Source organism: Gymnoscopelus microlampas, assembly GCF_963454915.1.
Source record: "Gymnoscopelus microlampas genome assembly, chromosome: 17".
Classification (NCBI taxonomy): Eukaryota; Metazoa; Chordata; class Actinopteri; order Myctophiformes; family Myctophidae; genus Gymnoscopelus; species Gymnoscopelus microlampas.
In genome coordinates this window covers 16,109,737-16,136,673 of record NC_139954.1, presented here as the reverse complement: position 1 = coordinate 16,136,673, position 26,937 = coordinate 16,109,737, and the positions used below count along the sequence as shown (strand labels likewise).

At 40.6% G+C, this 26,937-nt stretch overlaps 1 protein-coding gene across 1 annotated transcript in view; it reads left to right on the top strand.

Annotated features, from left to right (window-relative positions):
- gulp1a (GULP PTB domain containing engulfment adaptor 1a) overlaps positions 1 to 26,937 on the top strand; it is a 135,864-nt gene that overhangs the window by 31,915 nt on the left and 77,012 nt on the right. The window contains exon 2 of the mRNA XM_084085138.1: positions 15,404 to 15,489. The gene's annotated coding sequence lies outside the window, so the exon portion shown is untranslated. The remainder of the gene's footprint in view (positions 1 to 15,403; positions 15,490 to 26,937) is intronic.

The following is a 26,937-nucleotide window of genomic DNA, read 5'->3' as shown; positions in this document are numbered from 1 at the left end:
TCTGCTACCGTCTGGCAAATGCTACATCGAGTTTCCCCTTCCCCATCAAACAGGCTCAGGGAGAGTTTCTATATAGAACAATTCAGACATGAAGTGTGCTATCTGGAATCAGGTCTAGTTACTTATATAGCATGCCTCAATCTTCTTTAACTTTTTAAGACCGGGAACGCATCTGTGTGTCATTTTTAGATTTCGTTGGGCTATTCAAAAATAGCAGATATACAAGCTCATAGCGCGGGACCGAGTGCCGCGCTATGAGCTTGTAGATCTGCTATTTTTTTTAAATCATGAAAAGTTGTGCAAATATTTGATTTGTTTTCTTTTTTTTGGCCGACATTTGTAACTCAAATCTTTGTTTCTGGGGGTTCCTGGAACTAAATACTTTACAAATGTTCGCGTTAAAAATATATATAATCCAAGATTTTGCCAGAAATTGTCACGATTTTTCAAAAATAGCAGATCTACATCTGTATGTATTGTATATCTGCTATTTTTGAATAGCCAAAGAAATCTGAAAATGACACACAGATGCGTCCCCGGTCTTAATGGGTTAAACATACACACAACTTGCAAAACGTATAACTTAAGAAATATATATGTGTTAGCCAACAGAACATTTGAAAAGAGGTTTGTCATAGTTACTTTCTGATTCTGAATAGGATAGGTGAAGCCATACACTCGTCAAGTGTGAGTGGCGCGGTGCCTTTTAGAGCGAGGTCATCAAGTGAAGTGACATCACATGAAAATTCAAATGCTCTTCCTGCACAAGCGTACATTTTAACCTTGTCAACTACAGAATAAACCAGTTTGGATTCAATGTGATTTTACCAACCATAACTATCATATTGTGTGGTCACCTATGAATAAATGAAGATGAAATGTCACTTTTAGGAGGTGCCAACTATTATATCATTGATACTTCCTCATTGATCACCTTGTCACCTTGATTCACATAAATATAAAATAAATACAAAACAAGGCAAGGCAAGTCAGAAAATGCACAGGACAGACTGCATGCACTGTTGTAACACTGCCATAAGTTGCAGTAATACATTAGGTACTGTATGTACATAAACAACAACAATAACAACAACAACAACAACAACAACAACAACAGACAGTAGTAGTACAGAAAGACATGGCTGTTCTGGACAGATTGGCAATGCTAATACGCAATCCATCAGAGCAGCAAATGATAGCATCAAAGATGTGTATACATGACATGACATCTGGCCTGATACCACATTACACTGATCTCCATAAAGAAAGCTGATGTGTGTAATATTCCATCCATAACACAGTCTGTGATGAGAAACCCCCAAAACATCCCGTCGGATTACATTGAGGTGGGAAGGTTTTAATTCAATTTGTTGCTAGGAATATATTAAGTTATCGGCTATGGTGGTTTAAAACATTCGCCCAGTCTTTTGTCATACAGTGGAAACTCCTAGTGATCACGTTTACAGTGATCAACCGCATGGGGCGGCCATAGCTGAGTGGTTAGTGAGTCCGCCTAAAGAGCCAGAGGCCCTGGTTGCCGCAGGTTCGATTCCCGGCCAGGCCAGCATATGTGTCGATGAAATGAAATTTGTCCCTGAGCAAGACTCTTAACCCCAAATTGCTCACAGGTTCTCATTGGAAACAAAACCGCAAGGACTTTCATGAACGACCTGTTAAAAGGAATTATCCTTATCCTTATCCTTATATGGATCAATAAAAAGCTTGGGACAGAATCATTCCTCTACAAATCGGGTAGTCCACTGTCCAGTGTTATTTTTCTGCCTTTTTCATACATGACAACTACCGGTAATAGATTTTTCCTTTGTAAACCACAGTCATGCTTTATGTTTTCTTTTATACTTAAGCCTTCTCCCATGATACGTTGCCTTTGGAAACCCGTCTGCTTCTGGGCGTGCTACCTGAGGCTGGTGCTGAATAGAATGCACATTGAAATCATGACATGAAAAACGAGGTCATTTTCTCTCAATGAATAACATAGTCTCCTCGAAGCTTATGACAAACTGCCAAAAACGAGCCAATGAGATGCAGTGGTGAAACCTGTTCCGACCTCAGGCTACCTTGTGTAGTCTACTTAAGCTGGAAATAGTACGGTAATTTAATTTGTACAGTAATTTGAAAAGTGTTTGAAAAAGCTGTAATGTATTTAGTACATTTTGGTTACATGATAATCTGCATTAGAAATGTATCTGTTATAATAATCATCACACTTATAATAATTAACAATTTTTCCACTGACATATGTGATAATAACAGGTTTTCACTGCAATACGTTCTTCGTATCATGTGCACTTGGTGGCTAAAGGTTAATGGAGTGTGCTTTTCACCATAAGGTCAATTCCCAGACCGACAGAGAAGAAGTGGGGAAGTTGATGAGCAACTCTAACACCTCTCTCAAAACCCACCGTTGAAGTGTCCTTGAGCAAGGCACGTAACATCCAATTGCTCCAATGGTCAACAGTACCGTACTTTATAAGCCTGGCTGGTGGTTGTACTGAGCAGCTCCCATGTGTGAATGTGTGAGACAAAATCTATTTGTGTACTTGTTGTTGAGAAACAGCCTTCGTGAATACTCAGCTACCTTCATCACGTGTGTCCATGGAGAGTCTGCCTGTCGAGGTCTGCTCCTGGTGGCAGAGGGGAGAATTGCTGTGGCGCTTTTGATTCGGTGCCTCTGTGATACAGACCAGGTTGACAGGCCATGTATTAATCATTAGGATATTCAGTCGTGCCAACAAATACAAGGTCATCATAGCTGAGATAGACTAAGGTTGGAGTATTCCTTTAAGTGTCAACATATCTCTGCTGTTGTTAACTTCCAAAAGATCAACAGTTTGAAAAGGTCAGCTGGTCCTAAAATAGATTCAGCAAACTATGAGTAAACGTGACTTCCTCATCAGGGCAACAATGAAAACGCACAATATCTGTCTGAAGTCAGACACATTGGCACTAAGTTAATTAGAGTATAGGATTTACTTTAAGACTTGAGGGATAAACTAACAAGTTTCAACTTTTTGCAAATTTAAGCCCCAACCCCCATAGACAGAGTATTTTATTTAGCATCAATCAGAACTCTTTGGTCTTTCTTGATAAACTTCATTAGACCCTCACAACTTTAAATTGCTCTCACTGACATTTGCATTAATCCTTGCACAAAGCTTGTCACTCAGAATAGCAGTGGCTTACACACGCATTAACCACCAAAACTATCGACTTTCAACCTGGTGTACCGTGGACATTAGGAATGTCTGTCAGTCAGTCTGTCAATCTTGCTTGGTTCTCCTCAGTGGCTTAAGCAATTGCTCTGTACTTGCACATGGCCATTGATCATTAGCATACAATTCGCTACAATTTAACATGTTTATTTGCGTTTTGCTGTAAACAACGGACATTCAGAGCTCGGCCGATGGGACTGTCGTCATGGTTACAGCCCCCCAGCCTATGGGATCAGGAGGCCACGGAGTCCCCACAGTATGTTGTTAGCTGTTGCTGCAATGTGCATTTGCATGTACCGTAATTTTCGCACTATAAGCCGCACCTGAATATAAGCCGCAGCAGCTAAATTGAATGATTTGTACATATATAAGCCGCACTGGACTATAAACCGCGGGTGTAAAATCCCTAGATTTAGGAGGTCCCCTAGTGGCCGTTAGCTATAAAAATCCATAGATAAGCCGCACCATTATATAAGCCGCAGGGTTGAAAAATGGGAAAAAAGTCGCGGCTTATAGTCCGAAATTTACGGTATTTAGTTTCTTCTCTTCTCTCATTCTTTTCTTTGGTACTTGAGGATTTAGTATTTGATACTATTTGAGTATTCACATGTTTTCAGGTATTATCTGACAGAGTGTCCTACAAAGAAAACTATAGAGGAAGCCTGTAAGTATAATGTAGGTGACCTGCAAGACCTAGCCTTGTAGGTCACCTACATTATTTATAAGCAACCTATATGAAGAAGTTCTAGTTCAAATCTGTATGGCGGAAAACAGCAATTGACGAAGATTACCGCAGCCACGTAGCACATAGCTGGGGGCATCTGTTGCCCATTTCAAAGCCCTCACATCTGCATGAACAAACCAAACACGGCCCACTGATGAGCTCAGAGGGTAGGGGGAAAAAAATATTATACTAGTTAGCTTGGCTCGGAGGAGGTGGCGGTTTAATCAATAATACAAATTTGCCTGCTGTTTCATGTGCTTGTCAGCCCTTGGGCCTGCTGTGTGCACGTTGGGGAATAGACTGATTAATTCTACTTTGCTCGTGTGGAATTACAGTTCAACCTAGCTTGACTGAAGTTGACACGGAAAATCCATTATCGTTTAAACTGGGTCAGGTTGTAGACCCAAGCTGCCATCGGTCCCCTCTCCGCCCGTAGAAGGGACGCAGCGAGTGTCCAGAGGAGCGCTCTTGAATGTGCACGATGTGCAGAGCAGAACGAGTGTTCGCGCCTTCTGTTTATTTTATTAGTAGTTGATTTCTCTCTATCCATTTTATCCGTTTCGTTAGGTATTCAAAATCACACTTTCCCCCCTGTGAGATGACAGATCACTTCACATCTTGGACACTGATGCACATCTGCATATTTCACAACGTGTGCCTTGGCAGAAATATTGATGATTAAGGCACTTCTTAATGAAACAGCTGCCACTGGGTTAAAATCTCTGTATACAACTGAAGTGGAAGTATGACATTTTCCCAGGTGATGTTATATCACAGAATTATTCAAGGCACACAGAGTCTACTACTCTCATGGTCCCGTAATGCTATAAAGACTCTTATTTACCATGAATGATGAGTAGTTTTAGAAAGCCCTGCAGCAATGAGCAACAACCCCGGCTTCTGCTCATTTGAAAAGTAAACTGTTTAGGGGGAGGTGCTATATTGTCGCTGTCAGGTGGAAAACTTGTCCAAAACCATTACTTTTCAGGAAAGGAATAAAGAACCTGTGTTCCAATGGATCCAATGCAGTTATAGTTTAGTCACAGGCTCTTTTTAATACTTTTCATTGGTGTTATGTGTAATTACGTAAAAAAATTATAAAACCCATAGACAGGCTTAACCACTTTCAACCTGGTGTCCCTATATTGGGGATGTTATTATAGGCAACACCTTTCAAAAATAGAGAACGTACTCTCAGATCGTCTATTTTAGCTACTTTTGCACCAACACGGTCATATAATGAAGTATGAAATAGGGCATTCATTCATGAAAAAAATACATAAAACTAGAAAAAGTGCTCCTCGGAGCACAGGTCTCCACCAGGTCAGGTAGGCTATTGTGGCCTCCTGGTGGCGCTATAATAGGCCAACGTGAAAAGGGTGCCATTTCTTCTTAGGCCTTGCACGACAATCGGACACTGACTGCATTCATGATTTGAGGCATGTTGGTGGCGCTATAACAGGCCAATGTTAAAAGGGTGGCATTTGTTCCTCAACATAGTGTGAAGGTGCGTGCAAAGTTTGAGCTCAATTGGGCGGTGCGTTCATGATTTGCGGAATTTTGTTCAAGACAAGCCAATAATGCAAACTTTAGATGTCAATCTTAGCCAATCAGTATGGAATATGAAAAATCAAACACATCCGTCGTGATCACATGACTATAGAGATCATGTGTACCGATTTGTGTGAAATTTGGATAAAATTGGAAGGAGTAGTATAAAAAAATGTGTTTTACATAAGTCGGCCTCCTGGTGGCGCTATAAAAGGCAGATGTGAAAAATGCAGGGCAAAAGTTTTTCCTTGACCTCTAGGGAGTGTGCATTCAAAGTTTTACACAGACACACACACGGACACACGGACGGACGGACGGACGGACGGGGTGGAAAACATACTCTCTCGCCATGCCTTTCGGCCTGGCGGAGACAAAGATGAAATATCGATATACAAGGTTTCTGCCCCGACGGCGACTGTACAGTATGGTCATTCTTTTTTCTTTTTTTCCTGCTGTGTCTGGCACCAGTTACTGTAACTTCCGTCTGGAGGGCCAGGACACTGCAGGTGCGGCGGTGGATTTGGCCACGCTCGCACCTGCCTTCCACGGCCAGGAGCCGCCTGACATCTGCCCAGAGCAGGCAGAGTGCTGCCCCCTCGGGAGGCTGAGCTGGATCCGGGCCAGCCCCCTATCCCGATGCCTTTCGTCTGCATGTTCCCTGCCTCTTATCTGCTTTTGCCAGCACACAAAGCACTGGGAGCTACGAGGGCATTACCCATTATGATTGGGCTCATGTTATCAGCCAGCTTTAAATTTTGATCCTACGGGGGGGGGGAAGAATACTTAACCCATTCAATCCTGGAACGCATCTCTGTGTCATTTTATATTTCTTTGGCTTTTCAAAAATAGCAGATATACGAGCTCATAGCGCGGCACTCGGTGCCGCGCTATGAGCTTGTAGATCTGCTATTTTTTTGTAAAAAAATTGTGCAAAATCTTTAAATATTTATTTTTAAAGCGATCATTTGTAAAATATTTTGTTCCAGTGACCCCCAGAAGCAAAGATCTGAGTTACAAATGTTCGCTTTCAAAATATATATATTCAAAGATTTGCAAAAATGTTCACGATTTCACAGATCTACAAGCTCATAGCGTGGCACTCGGTGCCGCGCTATGAGCTCGTATATCTGCTATTTTTGAATAGCCAAAGTAGAAAATAATGGTTATAGCTCAAATCTGAAATGACACCGATGTGTTCCCCGGATTGAATGGGTTAAGTCGAGGATATCTCCAGAATGCCATCGGTGCATCGGAGAAGCAAAGCCACAGAAACAGGCCTTTTGCCTTTTCATCGGCTTGGCTATCGAGTGCTTCCAGTTGATACCGTCTCTCCTGTTTATTAGAACTGACCCAGGGGCTATATGTATGCAGGCTCTACAATTATTGAAGTGTCATCATAATATAGTAGGTTCAGATACGTCTACTCTATCTTGAATTTGTGTCTTATTTTTTTTGTTTCGGTGTATAGGCTATTAATTCAAATAGCGTGTTTTTCTTTTTAACTGAATTAACTTGAGATAGGATTCCTGTCAAAATGTATGGGGGGCGATGGAAATTAATTGACCCTCTTCCTCATTTTGGCTTGAGCTGGTAATGGAATTGAGGGGGGAAAGAAATCTCTGGCAGGCACTTTTGGGCTACTACTACTTTTAGGTCTTTAGATTTTTGGGCGCTTTCAAGATTAGGTCTTTATTAATGCACGCCAACAGCAAAGGTTGTCAGAAATGTCTTTGGGGTCTGCCAAACCCACATTTAGGTCATGATAGCCAGCTAACTCATTGGTTATCATATTTGATGACTATAGCACAAGCATTTGCTGCACTTTGAGAGTCCAGAACTATCTATAAACTTCACAGACGTTCACATTCTGCAAGAGATTAACATACTGTACACTGTTAAGTGTAAAATGCGAAATCTAGTATGCCTTTCGGGGTGGAATCATGTGATCTGAATTAGTTAAATAGCAAAGTCATTTTGTTAACAGTACATCACTTGTACTGCAGGTGCAATTTAAATCCTATTTTATACTGCATTAATTAGCTTCTAGATCACTTCTTTATGGCAAGCAACAGTCTCACTTGCCAGGTATTCTACATGTTTTAATACCTCATAGTATGTATGTAGACCTCCTCTCAGTGTATGGTAGTACCTCATATTGTATGTCATTTCAGTGCAGCTTAGTACCTCATACTTTATGTACTCGCAGTGTAAGTTACCTCATAATTCATGTAGATATACTGGCATTCCTGAGGAGCAGCGATTTGTGTGTTCTTTGTGACCTGGGAGTTGTGAAGGATGAGTTTCATTTCGTTTTTCACTGCCCGCTGTACAATGATGTAAGAAATTCTTTATTTGAAAAAATGCAGGATAAGAATCCAGATTTGTTTTGGATGTCTGAATGTTAAGTTAGCTGTTCAATAAGGAAGTGTTTTATTTCCTTGCACTCTTGTTCTTTGTTCTCTCATTTCTTTGTTTCTGTTTAGTTTTCTCCTTTTTATTTTCTGATGAATCATGGTGATGTACTGGTTGGTAGCCATTGGACAGAGCATCTATTATTTGATTTTTATTTTAATGGTAGATAGGGTAGGTATAAATAAGATTTTTCTTCTTACTGCTCCTTTTCATTAATGGAATATGTAAAAAGTAACAAAAAAAGAAAAGCAAAATGAATGTGATTCATGTAAACCATAATGAAATAAATAAAATGAAATGAAAGGAAAAGTTTTAGTTTTAGGAAAATTCATAGAGAAGGCAAGGCAGTTGCGTTGGAGGACGATGTATCCGTAACTCACAGCCTGGACGATCAATATGTTTATGTATTCTGTTTGTGCTGTATCTTGGTGTGAGTGTCTTATAAGCCAGTGTGGGCTGGGCATCTATCTATCTATCTATCTATCTATCTATCTATCTATCTATCTATCTATCTATCTATCTATCTATCTATCTATCTATCTACAGTGGGTGACCATTGACTTTGTCGTTTTTTTTCATTCTTCTCATGCGTTTCATGCAGGGCATGTATGATTTCCACTCTGTGCCACTAGGGGCAGCAGCGGTCTACTGCCTACAGCTGCCTACAGCCCACAGCAGACAGCAAGAATATATTTGTTACTAGTATACTGTATATCCTCTCCAAACTGTACATACATTACTTTACACTTTTGTATTATGTTTTGACACTTGCTTTGGAAAATGTAAACGTATGTTTTATCATGCCAATAGCTCATTTGAATAGCAAAATTGTTTGTTTTGGGGTTTTTAGGCACTGTTTTTCCTAGAAAGACAGAGAAAGATCCTGTCTGTTGCTTACAGTACAAGATGTGACATTTATATTAAGCAAAATATTAAGCAAATAAAGTTAGATAGCATGATGCTGAGCTTAACATTAGTTTAATTTTAACGTCTTAATTGATAAAACGAGACGGGATTTTGTTTTCTCTTGCCAATAGCTCATTTGAATTGACAAATTGTATTTCTGTGGTGGTGGTTCAGTGGCACTATATATATATATATATTTAATATATACTGGGGTCATACGTTCTGTGCTTTCTGTGTGTGCACTTATGCCGTGTATCTCTTTCTTTGAGCGGGGGGGGGGGGTCTATCAAGGCAGGCTATTTGTTCAGATGCAATTTCAGCGTGGCTATTAAATAGGCAAAAAAATCTGATCTACAAGCCCACAAAGAGTCGCGATGCAACTCTATTTTCTAACATTTTAGTCTATTTTTGGCAGAGAGAGAGAGAGAGAGAGATAGAGAGAGAGAGAGAGAGAGAGAGAGACAGAGAGACAGAGAGACAGAGAGAGAGAGAGAAATTAATATAATATAGGCCTACTACTAGGCCAGTGTGGGCTGGGCATCTATCTATCTATCTATCTATCTATCTATCTATCTATCTATCTATGTACTCGTACTGTAGGTTAGTACCTCATAATTGATGTAATGGTAGTGTAGTTTAGTAGTTGTACCTCATGTACTCTCAGTGTACGTTAGTACTTCATATTGTATCAGCGCAGCCTCATACTGTGTGTGGACTCATGTGTAGTTTAGTACCTCATACTATGTTTGTGAAAGCAGGGGTGGACTAGTGCTTTATAGGTGCTGATCCAAACAGATCCATTCCACTCGGAACAAAATGCATCTCGCTAATCTCTGTGGGCGGGGGATTTTCTGCTTGTGGTTCCATTCCAGCCCATTCACCCAGAGGGCCGGATGCAAATGGAGCATTCTTCTGAGCACACCGTCTCGTCTTTTATACATAGGCTATTTGAATATAGCCGATCCACAAGCTCACAACGCGTCGCATCGCGACGCATTGTGAGCTTGTAGATCTGCTATTTTCAAACATTTTAGTACTTAGTACACTGCTGAAATGGAAATCACCTGAGGGTCTTCTTCTCGCAGCTGTTAGAAAACATGAAGGATTTGTGTGGCAATCCTCTGATTGATCACCGACCGTTCCCTCCTTTGTTCCTATAATACACATCACAGTGGTTCCCAAACGGTGTACTGAGGCACGCTGGCAAGTGTTGCCAGATGGGAAATTTACAATTATCGTACCGGAGGCTTAAAATTATCGTATTTGAAAGAAAACTATCGTACACAGCCAAAAAAATATAAATCACAGGTGTAAATGGGTAATTTCACAAAAAAAAGCGTATTTTTTCAAGGAACAACCGTGTTAGTGTTGAGACTCCTACGAGATGAAAACGCATCACATATGCTGCGTGGAAGCAGGCAATTCCTGGACCTTACACAAATAAAAGCCTGAAACTGGACTAAAAAGACGCGACCGGTGTTTTTAATGTCACCAAGTACAGATCTAGGGTCAGATTTACTGACTTATTTTTGAAAAGCCAAACCGGATCCCAAATCAGCAGCCAAGGAATTTTGTAAATTCACAGACTTTTTTGAATATGGTGAAATGATCACATTTGGGCATTGTTTGAATTATTGATCGTACAGAGGGTAAAATTATAGAACAAATACGATAATTATCGTACATCTGGCAACACTGCACACTGGTGGGCTGTGAGACAAGACCACGTGTACCTTGGGATTTTGGAACAACCACACATCAGTGGTGGAAAAATTAGCAATACCACAATATAAAAATACTCTGTTACAAGTAAAAGGCCTGTGTTCAAAATGTTAATTGAGTAACAGTATTGGCATCAAAATATACTTAAAGTACCAAGTGTAAAAGTACTAATATCAGATATACAAGCTCACAACGCGTCGTGATGTGACGCGTTGTGAGCTTGTAGATCGGCTATTTTCAAATAGCCTATGTATAAAACTAGACGTCCGCTAGCCGCGCACGGGGCCCCGCGCACGGGGTACCAAAATCGTGCGATAACAATTTCCAAAAGAAAAGTTTTTTTTTTTTTTTCCTGGGGGTCCCCGGACCCCCTGGGAGTGTTGGGACCTCCGCGGACCCCTGTGGAACATGGCGGACCCCTTCGGCTGTTGTTTTTTTTTCCATGAAGGTGTTTGCTTGTTTCTGGCGCAAATGTGGCAACACTGATATTTAATATGGGGGACCCCCGGGTCCCCTGGGAGTGTCGGGACCCCCGCCAAACATCGCGGACCCTTTTGGACCCCCGCGAAACATCGCATGCAAGAGGTTGCACATGAACTCTGCAGCTGCACTGAGGCGCTCCAACACAAACACTCTGATGCTCCCCTAAATCCATTCCAGGGTTTGAAAATACCCACTTGACAAAGGGGTGACGTGCATCACCGTTCCAATGACCAATGAACTCCACTTCGGGATTTCGCAAAGACCCACAAAAGCGTGCAGTAGTCCACACACACACACACACACACACACACACACACACACACACACACACACACACACACACACACACACACACACACACACACACACACAGCGTGCTGACAGCTAAAGGGAACTAACCTCGCGTCACCAGTCGTTCCACCTCGGAGGAAATAAAAGGTAACAAAAGTGGTGTACACGAATTGTTGTCCGCCTCGCGGTGTTTGGGTCTCGCTGGGCGGTGGTCAGCGATGACGCTAAGGAACAACATGGCCGACCGTAATGTTGTGAGTTTGTGTTGGCCGCAATTAATTATGCTTCGAGGGGGCAGATGTGTGCTGAGCAGTGAGAAGTGGCCTACAGACTGCGTGAAGTAATTGTGCGCGTTGTGGCTTGTGTTGTTAGTAACATTGATATGTTGTTTTTGTGTTTATTCCGACACAGTGACACGGGGAAATTATGGGTTTTGGTTTGTGCGATGTATTATAGGACAGGGCTAATGTGGTTAATGTATTATGTTTTATAATATCATAATTTATATCTGCAAAGAAAAAGTTTTAGTGGAGTAAAAGTACAATATTTGCCTCTTGAGATGTAGTGGAGTAGAAGTAAAAGTATTGCAAATTGGAAATACTCTAGTAAAGTAAAAAGTAACTCAAAATTGTACTTAAGTACATGTACTTAGTTACTTTCCATCACTGCCACACATTATTATTGCCAAAAAGTTGTGCACGTGAAAACTTTTAATTAAACAAAAATATTTTCCCCACAAATTTCTGCTATTTTCGCAGTGATTTCAGGTGTGCCTTGAGATTTTGACTTGCCCATTGGTATACCTTGGGCACAATCAGTTTGAAAACCGCTGTACACATAATTGGCAGACTATGCTTTGATTCATGGCCAGCATTGGTTTCATAGAAATGGCTCTAATCGTTTTTTTTCAGCAAGAAAACTGTCTGCCGCTCCAGACTCTGTCATTGTGTTCCTAATGACATCAAAAAGAACATGACACTGTTCTTTCATCAGACGCATAATCCATCATTGCAATAAATAAAAAGAGTATAGCAGTATAGCAGTAATGGTTTCCTACCTGATTCATCCTATTCGAGGTGGCTGGCAGTTCTTCAGACACAATGACTGTAGAGTTTTAAAAAAGCCTTTTGAATGTCCCTTAATAGGATGGGAGACTTGATTGGCAGCGGCGGATTGTACCAGATAGTAAAGAGGGGGGGGGGGGGTATTTTGAGATTGTGTGCCAGTGCCTACAATATTCTTTACATTTCAACTGAAATGTAGTGACCTTGAAGCTCTCCTCTAGCTGTAAGTGCTGCCCGCTTTAGAATACATTACATAAAACAAACTACTGAATGAATGAAAGCATTTAAATAGGCTACAGCCTGGATTGTAAGAACAACAGTGGTGTCTCATCTATTAATAGCAAATCCAAGGCAATAACAAATAACAGCACACAATAAACAACAGCCATCACTCCAAACAGCCAGCACCATGAATAGGAGCCGCATCTGCTGTTATAAAAAAAGGTATTTACTGATCCCAGAGGGCACATCATTTCTCTGCCTTTGACCCAGCCGTGTTGCTGCCCAGGTGAGCACACGGGGAAGCATTCAAGGGGCTGAGTGTCTTGCTCAGGGCACACTTTGGCACGAACTCAGGATGAGCCAAAGATTGAATCGGGACCTTCTGATTCCCGGATGGCTGCTCAACCTTCTGAGCCACTGCCGCCTTATTAGTTATTATTCCCTTATTTCCCACAGCACTGGGTTTGCCTGTCACTCCCAAAGCAAAGAGCTCTTCAACACCTCATTCAGATCCAACTAATCAGTCAACTGTAACTGTTTGTAGGGAAAGGAGTTTAATGACTGGATTAAAAGATGGATCATGTTAGGTGCAAACAATACCGTTAGATTTATAATTACGCACCGCCACTTACTGGTGGTGAACGTGCGCCTATTTGGAAGTCATGTACAATTGGGTTTCCATGAACGTACATTATCATTTATTTTATAATCTGAATTCGTTTTTTGTATGATTAAAATGTACTTGTGTCTGGATTGGAAACTTGGGAAGTTATTAAGCAAGGGATAATTGACGGCGCGCCGGTTGCGCCGTCAATTATGCTGCTTATACAGTAACACGTCTACTTAATAAATTGTGTGTTGGATACGGCATAAAATCAAGCAGAGCAGCAAGTGCTCTGAAGCTGATGTGACTTGTACTTAGAATTTCCTTATTCCTTGTGAAAATCAATAGTGGTACATAGAGTACCTCAAATGAACACAAAATTATAATAATTGTTTGTAGACCACCAGGCTTCTGATTATACAGCAGCATGCAGACACTTGATCGTCAAAAAAATGCACAGCATGCTGAAAGGCTGGCGGATGCTTGGGACACTGCAGCCTGAAACCTTTATATGCCAGACAAAGTATGAAATGCAAATAAAATGTATAGTAGCCTATACTGTATACATTCCTGATAAGTTCTTGACTTACTGATTACCGTAACAGATGGCTTTAGACGTTAAAACATGAAACATTCTCCATAATACTTAAAAAAGTGGTGGGAAAATGTCCCTGTGTCCCTTATAAGGGTCTATAAGGGATACCCTTTTAATCAGGTGTAATTTTACTTCCTTCACATGTGTTACCAACTGTTCCATTCCTGTCAAAAAGAGTCAGGGGTGCTGCTATTGTGCAAGTTGGCTCACCTGAAAGGCTCTGCTACACCTAATTATTCTGATTGGTAACACCTGTGAAGGAAGTAACACTTCTATTCATGACAATATGGCTGCCACAAAAAGGTCTATTTCAGCACCGCTGGACTTTATTATCATATTTTGTGTGTGCATCACATTAACATTTTAGGCATTTTGCTGCCATTTTAACCAGTGGCACACTGTACAAGAAGAATTTGTACTGTATATTGCTAGCAAAGGCACGGGAACAGGAGCAGAGAGTGAAATGCAGAGATCAAGAGAGCAACTTATCTGTGAGTGCACCTGTATACTGTACTATACTGTACTTTATGTCCACCCTGCTGCTTTTATTGATTACTTTCGCACCGCACAGTAAAATCCTCAGTGTTATGGGTCCATTCGGCTTCGAGTTCCAATAAATGAACACTGAGGATTGTACTGTGCAGGCCATGTACAGTATAGAACACACTGGCCCCATACTCTGAAGTGAGATTTCTAGAGGTGCAGTCTATGTGACACACCTCAAAATATTCCGGCATTTGGTTGGGATGAGTTAACCATACATTATGAAAATGCAGCCTTGGGGAGGAGAATGGCATGATAGTGCCCCAGCTGCCTCTTCCAATCCATTATTCATAAAGTCACATACTCCATGGGATGCCAATACTGTATGTCTTTCACTTGAATGCATCCGACAGTGAGGGAAACACCATGGAAAAATAAATGTGTTACTCTTCAGCTGGAGAACGATGGAAGGATTTATCCCGTCGGCTTTGTCTTTGCTTAGGTGGAAATGACAGTATGTGAGGAGGATTTGCAGTTCACAAGAACCATTTTGAAATAATGTTTTTCTAATCTGGTCAGTGTAATGTAAAAGTGTCGGCTTAAAACAGTAAAAAAAAAAAGGTCTAAAACAAAATCCTCTCTTGTTTATTGTATACTTTTTATTCATATCTATAAAGGCTTTCTGCCAGACTTTGAAGTCTTTGGGCTGCCTGTGTTTATCTGGGTGCCAATGTGATTGTTGTTGTTTTTGCTGAGGTGTATGACTTTGGTGCTAAAAGTTGCAGGGGTAAGCATTATAATGAACTCAAACTCTTAGCTCATAGAATGAACTTTCTACTTTGGGCATTAGTTTTATATTTGTTGAGTTTTTCCAAACCAAAAGCACAGTAGAAGGTAGTTTCACTGAAGTTAAAAGATGTATTTTTATCTGATTAATCAGTCAAGCTTTATTAAATTATGCTATTGATCATCACATAAATCATTACAGTCTGCTTCAAGCAGGGCTGTTGTATCTCCAATCAGGCATGTTTTGTGCAAATGGTGTGGCCACTTTCTGAAATCTTGATACTAACTTGTTTTTCTCTCCCTTTCGCTTTTTTCTCTTAACCACAGTGGACACAGTACTCATGAGAATCCATCAGCCATTAGATGACTGAGCCCAGACAACGAAACCTGGTCATCAACGATCCAGAGTCTCAGTAAGGCCACTTATCTGCTATCTTACACTCTCCACAGCCGCCCCTGAAACTATTGATCGTCTGCCCATCTCAAACACGCCTCATCTCCTGCAGGCCTCATCTCCTGCAGGCCTCATCTCCTGCAGTCCTGAGGCAATCTGTCCTTGCTTATTTCAGTGTGGGCTAGCCTGATTTTTGAAACAAAACAGTAGATAATGCACCGGACTTCCCTGGAGGCGCTCTGTTGGTGGGGCCTTTTGGCTCTCTGCACTGTTGACATGACTGAGGCCCTCCTCTTAGTCCTCTAACAGAATGTATTCATACTTTGCCCTGTGATACAGTACATTTCCATTCAGTATATACTGTACATGCTGGCTAACACTTTTAAGCAGGCTTTCATATTGTGCTCTTTGTCATCCTGACATGTAGGCATTGCAGCTTTGCAATTTTACAAAACAGGACACTGGTTCAAAGTAATCTTTTATTAATTTAGGTCCAGTATATATGTATTTTTTTCTCTTTTTTTATGGCTTAAGGGGCCAGCAGTCTAGAACAGGGTTTGTCTGAATCTCTTGCCCCACAAAAGTAGACCAATCGCAGCTCAGCTCACGTTGCCACGTGCATACATTGAGCCCCACATCTCAGCTGATGCTACTATGCCAATCACAGAGCGCACACAGGGCTCACATGAGCATGTTGGCACATGCACATCATTGGTGATGTATAAGCATTGTTCATTATGCATTGCATACCACTGAAGTCCAATGTAAAAGGAGGAAGAAAAGTGATTCTCCCACTACATTAACACACAAGAAAATGTTTTCAATTTACATTTTAAGATGTAGGCTATTATGCAGAGGGATTCAAGCCAGTTAGTCAGATAACGGATAATTAATATGTCTGAAAGCCTTTTCATTTGCACAGGGAACCCATGCTGTTATTAGCCCTGAATTGGAAAATTGTTCCTACATCTTATGATGAAAACCTCCTGGGTGGATGTGGACCTTGAGGGTCTGTCAGTTCAGTTTCTGCAAATCTAGCAGATTGGAAAGCATTGAGCAGTCGGGGAGGCAGAGGTAAAATCAAGGCCAAGTCCAGGAGTGATTTGTTAACCAAAGCTTGTATAAAACATTCTTTTAAATGTAAGGACATTTTAATCTATTTTTTTTTTAAAGTTTCTCTAGGCTATCTCTAGTTAAACAGCTTTGAGCAATTCCTAAATGCAAACACCAGAAAACGTCTCACAAAATATCCAATTTTCTACTTTTTGCGTTCCGTTTACAGAGCAAATGTAAAGTACCTAAATGACCTTGATGATAGGTCTCCAGGTTTAGATATCGAGAGACATGTGTTGAGTGTGTGCACGCGCGTGCATGTGTGTGTGTGCACACAACAAAGTGGTAGCAGAGGCACAGTGAAGTAGACTTTCATGCTGTAGCATCAGACCTTTGATGTTTTTCTGCATTGAGAAAGGGAATGTATAAACTATGATCAAAGTTTTTTGGACCGAACTTCACACACTAGGTCGGCATGCCTGACATAACCACGACGACCGTTTGAAATGCCTGGGCAGTTGGGTCCTATATCTGTCCACTCTTTTGACCTATATTGGAGTGCCATATTGCCTATGTGGGAATTATGGAGTACACCGTACTGCACTCAAATCCTTTTGTTTGTTTCTCATACATACAAGTGTTTCAGTGACAAAAGTGGAATCCCTCCCTGGGCTCTCCAAAAATACTCAATACATTATAAACAGCTGGGGACAGTAAAATATGGCTTGGCATAAATGACTTTGGACAGCGTTTATGTCTAAGCCGGGGAATGTCTTATCATGCAGAAACAGTGGTGCAGATTAGAGGTAAATTATTGCGGTAGATTTGGGCCATAAATGAGCCATTGAAATCCGTCTTTGAGATTTATGAGTGTGTCGTGGCAGTTAGAGTGGCCGTTTTACTCCCAGGGAAATGTGTCTGCAAACCCGAGGCAGCTGCAAGTGTAATGCGCACCTGCTACAGTATCATGCATCATCACAAGTACACTTTACCCCCAGCAAGAGTTAGTTTCTCAGTCACTGACATTAGTTAGTGACAGCAGGTTTTGGAGCGGAGAAGTTTGTTTACATCTCAAAACCTATTGCTATTTTACAGCTTCAGAAAGTGTACACTAAAATACTCACTCTTGATTTAACTCAGAGTGTACAAATGGAACCAAATGGACCCGTAATGGTTCCGTTTTACCCCTTACCTAGCTGTACCCACTCAGCTACGGCCATGCCGCTAAGATAGGCAGGAAAATGTGAAGATATCCACCCCCAGTGTTTGTGTCCAGCTCAAAAAGCTGCAACGCCCGCCTCGGCCACAGTGTCGTGGTCCTGACCCCCATCACTGACATATGGTAATGACATGAGCCAGCCACTCCAATTTATTCAGACAAACGCTCCACAATCCTGGGGGTCTCACAGGGTTGTAGGATGCGTGGTGGAGCATGTCGCAGGCAGAGTATGTACTGCAGGCCATTAGGGTTGTGTGTGTGCACCAGTGATGGGCGAACAGATTTGAAAAGACTTACCTGGACCATTGGTTCCCAGAATTTTCCATGCCAAGGACCCTTGAATAGCCATAGCCTCTGGCTGCGGCCCCCTATTTAAAAATAGGGGGAAAAGCTGATTTACAAGCTATTGTTTTGAAAATTTCAGAAAATGTTGGAATCAATTTGACAATAATGACATAAACTGGCACAGTAATCTTGTTTTGAATGAATTTTGTGTGTGTGTGTGTGTGTATATATGGTCTACTGGTCTGAAACGCTTGCTGTTCTGATGTGTCCTCAAAAGACTTGCAAATTAGATACAGTATGTTGAATTTTTTTAATGGAACTGGTTCACTCGTCTCGCATGAAGCAGACATCCACATATGCACTGCAGGCCAGAGAGGAAAGCATTTCATAATTGCTACATCCATCTGTGTCCCAAAGTAGAAGTCATTAGAGTCATGACTTTTCTATTTGGTTGTAGGGGTTAAAATAAAAATGCACAAATGGAGGTAGTGTCATGTGTTGAGCTTTTCTTTCCTACCATCTCAGTGTGTGAGGGGTCATCGAGTGTTGCAAGATGGGTCAAACTGTGTACTTAAGATGAACTTCTGTTTGTTCAACATTATTCTCACTCTCAGGTCTTCTATAGTGACGAGTTGGGGCAAAATCACTTGTGTCACATTTTTGACGAGATGGATATACTCCCTTGTTGCCGTCGTTCTTACTCCAAACTTGTAATAGGTTGACATGCCCACTAAAACGTTTAAAACAAGACGGACGTGCCATCAAAATCAAGTGAGCGATTGTAGTGGGGGGTGGGGTCGTAGTGCGATGCGTTGTGAGCTTGTAGATCTGCTATTTTCAGAGCGCAACACCTGAGCGCAACCAAGCATAAATTGACTTGTCTTGTATCTCTTCACTAGTCCCTCCCTAAAATTTTAGTCTAGTTTTTATTTGTTGACGAAATTGTCAATATATTTAGTCTCTGTTTTGTCATCATAGCTCAGTTTTTAGTTTATATTTAGTTTTCTTCAGTGAAAAAGGGTAGTCGACAAATGTTTTTCGTCATAGTTTTGTGGAAATCAACACTGGTCAGTTCCTGCCTCAACTTGACACCCATTTGATGCAACAGGTGTGAGGATGCTTTGGTTTGTTCATCCAGAGAACCTGTTTGTGTAAAAATGTGATGCAAGCCCTGCAAACTGTTTCTCACAGCTGGTGTTTGCCGAGAAGCATCTCTGCAGTGCCGAAGCACCTCCACTAATGTAAAAAAAAATTACAACAATTTTCATTTAATAAAATGCCTCCGATGACACAAAGGCTTTTTGTTCAGAGACACGGCATGTAAGGTGAGCTTGAGCTCAGGAGTCATGGCAACAATGATGTGATTGGTTAGGCTGATCCTGCGTTAAGGGACGGTTGTCAAGTCCCATTGTCTGGGAACTTCAGTATAGTACTGTATATTGTTTTTGGTTTTCATTGGGGAAATGTTGGAGATAAAAGGCTCAGACGGTAACAATCGTATGTCATTCTTAATATGCCTAAAAGCTTCCTCGACAAATACCACACTGTCAGCAATACTATTACCCTTTTTCCATTGTCCTCGAGTGCAATTTATCATTTTGATCAAACTGTACCTATTCCAAACATTTAATATTTATAGTTGCCATTTCATTGCAATGCATTTATTCTGTCCATCGCAAAATATTGCTGGGTAAATAGCATGCATGCCTGTTTTGAAATGCAATACACAGTGGGAAATGCAATGTGTATGTTTCACATATTCATTATGCCATACATAAAAGCCAAACACATACTGTGTTGGTTTACTTGGTGTTACACATAGATATACAAATGTGGTGACATTGTTTTTCATGTCCTGTAGGCTATATTGCTTTTTTGTAAATGGAATGCAGTGTGTCGCAGTCACATTGAAATCCAATCTGAATCTCCCAAAGGAACAGCCTTGGTTATTGCATTTGCATCACTTCCCCGGTGCAGTAATGGTAACACAACAAAATGCGATGTATTCCTCAATGCGCTTTTCTTTTCACAAAGCACTATGCAGAACCCGGCCATAGTCAAACGTCATCAACAGTCCAATCACAGCCTGTGGGCGGGGTAACAGTGTGCTTCACGATACAGCTAGAGAGTAATCAAGTTGGTTTGTTTCTTTCCCCGCCCCCAGGCTGTGATTGGACAGTTGATCACACTCTAGCACAGAAATTACATTTCATTTATGAAAAGCAATATACAGGACATAAACCATAATGTCAACGTGTTTGTATTTCCGTGTGTGAAACAACACAAAGTTAAATTGCAGCATACACGGCCTGTTTTACATGGGGCATAGCAAGTTTGATCACATGGGATAGGTCTGGGCGATATGACTTCAAACCGATATCACGATTATTTCAAATAATAATATTTCGGTTATTGCCCAGCCCTATGGGGTGCATTGTATTCCAACCCATTCCACAGTGTGACTTGAATCTCAAACTGGTGTGTATGTTGTTCCAGATTAGTGCTTGTCTATCTCTGGAATACCTAATCTAGCCAAGTGTTAAAAAGCAACAGTAGTTTGGTGGCTTTGTCAAGCATGTGAAAACAGCATCCGTTGTAATGCAACTATTTTCAGCAAAGACATTTTGCATGGAGGGAAAAAAGGAGCGGACCAAGTATAGAGCCCTCTGGGACCCCGGTCAATTTAAATCTTGAAAAGAAAAACTCTTAAAATATATGCTAAGCATTTAACTGACAAATGTTTTAAAGGCTTATAGGCAAGTGTGCACATTACTGCTGTTTGCAAGGTCAACTTGGATGTCAAGATGAGTAAAAACAAACAGAGCTGCAAAGTGGCTGACTGAATAACTGGCAGGGAAACACACACACACACACACACACACACACACACACACACACACACACACACACACACACACACACACACACACACACACACACACACACACACACACACACACACACACACACACACACGGCTATTTTGCATCTATTATGCTACAGGCAAGAACGATTTCCATATCCCGGGACTTTGCAATTTACTGCAAGCATCGTCCCTTCTTCCAATGTCTTTGTAATACTGGTTGCAGGAACCATGCAGATTATCTCCGTAGAGATCATGTTTTCTCCATTGCTACTGTACTGTAGGCAGCAACAGTAATGTTAATCATTAGTTGGAGAAATATAGTAACTAACTGCTTAATGTAGTGGTAACATATGCGAAGGACAGACATGCTAAGATTCCTGAAACGTATAGATGGATAAAATGTTTATCTGAAATGCAACACTTTAAAGGACCAATTCTCCAGGCTTATTATCATTCTGCAGCTCAATGTCTCCCTTTGGCTTTGTTGTGAACAACAGTGATTGATAGTTTGGACAGTTTTTAGTTACTGTAGTGCATGACTAAAGTCTAGTGGAGGTCAATGATTGGTTGAAAGTTAGGCTACACCTCATAACTTACAGTATGTGAACTTGTGTGAACTTGTGTGAACCTCCAGCATAGAGCATTCAATCAGAGCCAGTCTGACACATTTTGGCCAATGAGATGGAAACTAGAAACAGAGGGTGAACTTAAGCCCAACCTCAGAACCTCTTGTACTTGATAAACCTTGCGAGTTAAAAGATCGGTAGTGCAAAGGTAGTGTGTGCAACGCTTAATGGACAATCTGCCTCCTTGCTTGAGTTCTGCACTCTACTGAGCACAGTTTGTGTGTTAGTTTATGACAAAAATAACTGGGTTTGTTTAATTCATCATTGCCATGAACACGAGCCTGGAACAACAGTATAAGAAATCACAGTGAGACTTCCGGTGTTGAAACAGAGAGCAAAAAGGCAATTGGCTACATAAAGTTGTTTGTGCTAGATTGTCCATACAGTGCTCGTTTTAGTAGCTTTGTGTTGTTTGTTGTTTTGTTGTCAAAACAATTGGACCCAAAACTGCTTCTAGCATAAGCTTTAGTCACTGCCATGGATGGATTATGGCCACTGGCTTTGGACGCAAACTTGCCATGGGTCCCCCCATGGCCCATGCCACCAGCCAGACACACACAGAACAAGCACACAACCACAACATTGTGGTTGCACAACCACACAGGGCAGCCCACAATCAGTATTACTTTGAAATGATATTCATTATGATCTTGAAATGTTAAATTACTGCTATTTTAGATCTGCTTCGTTCTTTTCATGCCTACAGCACAGTATTGTAGTGCCAACTCACTTTGAAGGAGAATATAACTCGGGTCCAGACAGAATTAATTTCTGGAACTGGACCTGAGTTATATTCTCCTTCAAAGTTAGTACTGCCCGAATCTGATTATAATAGGTCGAATCAGATTTGAAATTTTAATGTCTCGTCTTGACTCTTGACAATAGCCTACATTTGCAAGCATTTCGGTGCTGATTTAGACCACGTTACATTGTCAAGTGCAACAGAGCCATATGAATATTTTTGAGCATTTAAAATCAACATCATCAGTTAAGACAACTACATATTAATTGACAATGCAACAGACTGCTTGCAGATTGAGTACAGTTCTGAGCGCAACGCTACTGCAGCCAGCATGAGATAATTAACGACTCGCCTGCTGTTACGGAGACACAAAGTGTGTGCATTGTGTCACAAGCGCATGGTTTTCATACCGTGAATATGAAGTTTTGTCAAATTCTTGCCTTTAACCCATATCCATTGTTTTGTTTAGATTTGTTAAGTGTCATGGTGGCTTCAATAGAAATCGTATTTCCTCCATAAACTGAGCGGATTTCACCATAAGAGACACTTTTATTTACATGATTGGAAACGTAGGTGATTAGTCAACACAGCTTTTATTTTGAAATATACCTACTGCACGTTGGATGTAGATGGACTAACTTAGAAGTAGATGAAATGGATATGGGGGTCTGGGACAGCCCCAGGGCCCCCCATAGGCTCCAGGGCCCCTGGGCATGATTGTGCCCATTTTGCCCGTGAATGTATTGTCATTGGTCGCTGTTGGGTGGAAACCTTGTCGTGTCCAAAACCATTAGGAAATGAAGGATCCAGTTATAATTTAATCACAGGCTCTTGTTGATACTTTTCATTGGTTAAATATTTATAAAAACCCACAGACAGACTTAACCACTTTAAACCTGCATCCCTATTTTGGGCATGTCATCATAGGTGACATTTTTCCACCGTGATGCCACGCGTTGTGAACTTGTAGATTTGAGCTATTTTCTCAATTTCTGTGTGACACTGACATCAAAGCGTGAATTCAATGTCTTCAGAAGACTAATACAGTAGTTGTTGTTTTCCTTTTTTTCACAGCTTTTCAATATGAATGGCATATAGGCTGTGATGTGTAAAAGCATACACTGGCATTTACACCTACGCTTATAAAGTTTGCAAAGACTGGTTACAATACAGAATGGTCTTTATATGTTGCAGTGAAATGCAATTAAATAATCACAGAACAATGCAGGCTCACATAACCACATTGTAAGTGTACAGTGAAGTTAAGTAATTTCAGACTTTTGAGCCTCAGGGTTACAGAAATAATATGCATTTGAACGATAAATGAATGCCTCGCTTTCACTAGCAGCCTCGTCTCCAGTACTAATTGATTTGTCTCTTGGGTTTGGGAATATTGGAATAGGACATAAGGATATCTTCAACAAAAAAGTGTACATGTTTGATCAATTAACGAGAAAGTCTCGTGGTGCATTCAAGTTAATGGGCCAAAGATATTTTTTATTCTGAAGGCTTCCTTTTGAATAAAATATGCTGGCTTTCTTTTTTATTTAATTTTGGTTTTGATGTTTTCTTGCTTGTTGTTCTTCATCTCTACCAAGGGTGAGTTATTCTGGAGAATGTTGTACATTTTCTAATTCATTAGGGAACACTGATCCTGAAGCCCTGTGGGCTCTTAAATAAATCAGACTTTCATCTGCCATTTTTTACCCTCTCCTTCATAAATTATTAAAATTAATAAATCCACAACAATGGGGCTCAGGCACTATGTCCGCTCTCACTAGAAGTGTCTTCAGGGAGTACTGTTTTGTCATCTCATCCTAGTATCCATTCATCATGGCTCACAGATGACAGCTCTGGACAGATCTGTATAATCTTCACCCAGATCATGCAGAGTTTGACAATAATGTACTCAACTCCAGTACTTGTGTCAAAGTATAGATACTCCTGGTCCAATATTACTCAACGAGCAATGAAAGTTGCTCAGTCAAATTTCAACTTGAGTTAAAGTCGGAATATTTGCTTTTAAAAATATTAAGTATTCCAAACACATGCTTATAAAAATAAAATGTATTTTGAAAGTGCATTTTCTTTGTAATATCAATGCATTGCTGTGTAGAAATATTCAAAGATTTCCAATAAAAGAAGCTGTATAGCTATATTTTAATTAAGTGGTTAATTCATAATGTATTCCTGTAAGGTTGGGTCGCGGGGGTCCCGTCCTAGAAATGTAGTGGAGTCAAAAGTATAACATTTGTCTTTGAAATGTAGTGGCCCCCCCCCCCCCCAAAAAAAAAGAATAAAAAACTTAAGTAAAGACCATACACTAAAAAAAAGTACTTTGTTACTGTCCACCACTGCTAGTATCCATTTATCATGGCTCCCAGATGACGACCCTGGACAGATGTGTGTAATCTTCATCCAGACGTTGGGTGGAAGCTGTCATGCCCTTCTGCTTGGTCAGCTGGTTCCTCTCCCCAGGAGTTCAGAACGACCCCAGTCGAGAGAACCGCACTCTCTCTGTGTCTGCATTATTTTTTCGCTGTGAAAGACCGTCCTAAAACAGATGTTGTTCCTGCAACATTAGACAGTTCACTCAACGTCTGTTGAGATGAATAACTCTGTGTCAAAGGTAGACATCAGAGGACCACACGACCCAACATGCAGCTGATGAATCGGTAAACAGAGTCTCTGAACCTTTGTGTGTGTGTTTATTACACCCACAGATTGTATCTTGTGTCAAATCTGACATACAGATTTTCTATTTACTGGATGAATGGAGTCAGTTTACCAAACATAGGGTCACAGCTCCTTTTTTTATGGGTCACGACGAGTAAATATCCCTTTTTAAACTGTTCCTACAAAATATCAATTCAAAAACATATATACTTTTTTTAAGTTTTAAAACTAAAAGACATTTCAGAAATGTACAGAAATTTAGACAAATAGTGAAAAAAGCAGATCTTCAAGCTCACAATGTGTCGCAATGCAGCTTTGACACCCAAAGCAGTAGGCCATATGATTACGGTAACACAAAAATAGAACAGTTGTTGATAACTTCCTAACAAAAAATGCAAGAATACAAGAATAATCAGTCCAGTCTTTAAGTGCCTTTAAGTATTAGGCCACAATATTAATAATGCAAAATACACAGCTGGTTATACACTAGTAAATTAATAAATGCACTGCACTGTTAACATATTGGGACGTTTAAATCCATGAATTCCGACATGTTAGGCAATCATAGTAGTGTGTTATGTCAGTCTTATGTCAATATTAAAAAAGTGCACTGCACAGCTGGTTACAAATAATGAGACTTCTGCTCTTGTGCAGGTCTTCAATTGCTCAGCTCTATCAGACCTCAGCGCTGGTTGCAAAGTACTTCTCTGCACTTTTGAGATTGTCCTCACATTGACTTTGTCCCATTGTCCCATGTCCGTTCACTTCTGTTCTTTTGACAAAAGTGCCGTCTGACAAACGAGTCTTTTTCCAGTTTAGCATTCAGATTGCCAAGTTTAGAAACTATTCTAATGATTTGACCTCAGTAGCCTCCAAATTAAAAATATGAGATAGACATGCTTGGGATAGCAGAGAGGGTGCTCTCGTCTTGAGTGATGACATTGAAATTGAGCAAAGATCCTCAAAGCATGTCTCTGAATGTCATCAAAAGCTCAGATGACCACTAGAGAAAATGGCCGTAATTGGTTGAGGAAGAGTAAAACATTTGACAAGATGGAAAAACCTCCCATTGCACCAGATTGATTGTAACTCAACCTCTGTAAAGTCTAGAGCTTAGAAGTCCTGCTCACTGCTCAGATTGGTGACACCACTGGTGCCACTTATTTTTTAGAAATTATTCATTAATAATTATTATAAAAAATTAAATGTAATAACGTGTGTGTACACACACAAACACAGTATATTGGCTGTTATTCTTTTCAGAGTTTACATTCAAAACATTATTTGAAATCGAATAAAAAAGTGGGAAAAGTACGATCCTTTCTCCAGTATACATTACAGCTTGTTCAAGCTAAAAGAGGACAAAACAGAAATCCTCTTACTTGGCCCAAAAACAAAAGCGACATGCTTCTAAACAGCCTTGGGGGAATATATGTTCCTTGAGTCGATGTTACAAATCTTGGTGTTACCTTAGACTCTGATCTGAGTTTTAAGTACCACATTAGCAATGTGAACTGAACAAGACAGCCTTCTTTCATCTATTATTGCTAAGGTGCAGATTTTTTTTTTACTGAGTCTGCAAGATGCTGAAAAACTGATTCATGCTTTTATTTGATGTAGACTTGACTACTGCAGTGCACTATTTACTGACCTCCCCAGAAGCCTATAGAATGGCTCCAACTAATTGAAAATTCTGCTGCTACTGTTAGGCTACTGACAAAACACTGCTTTGCACTGGCTCCTTGTATCTTTAATGGACTTCAAAGTCGTTCTACTTCAAAACACTAAATGGGCTATGACCAGCCTAGTTTACTGACTCACGACCCGCATGCCCTCACGACCACTCAGGTCCTCTGCTGCTGGGATATTGGAGATTTACAATCAAAACCCAAAAGAAATTTGGTGATGCAGCATTAATTATGCCCAGTGGTGGACAGTACATTTACTTGAGTACTGTACTTATTTATTTTTTTAGTATCTGTACTATCTGTACTTTGAGT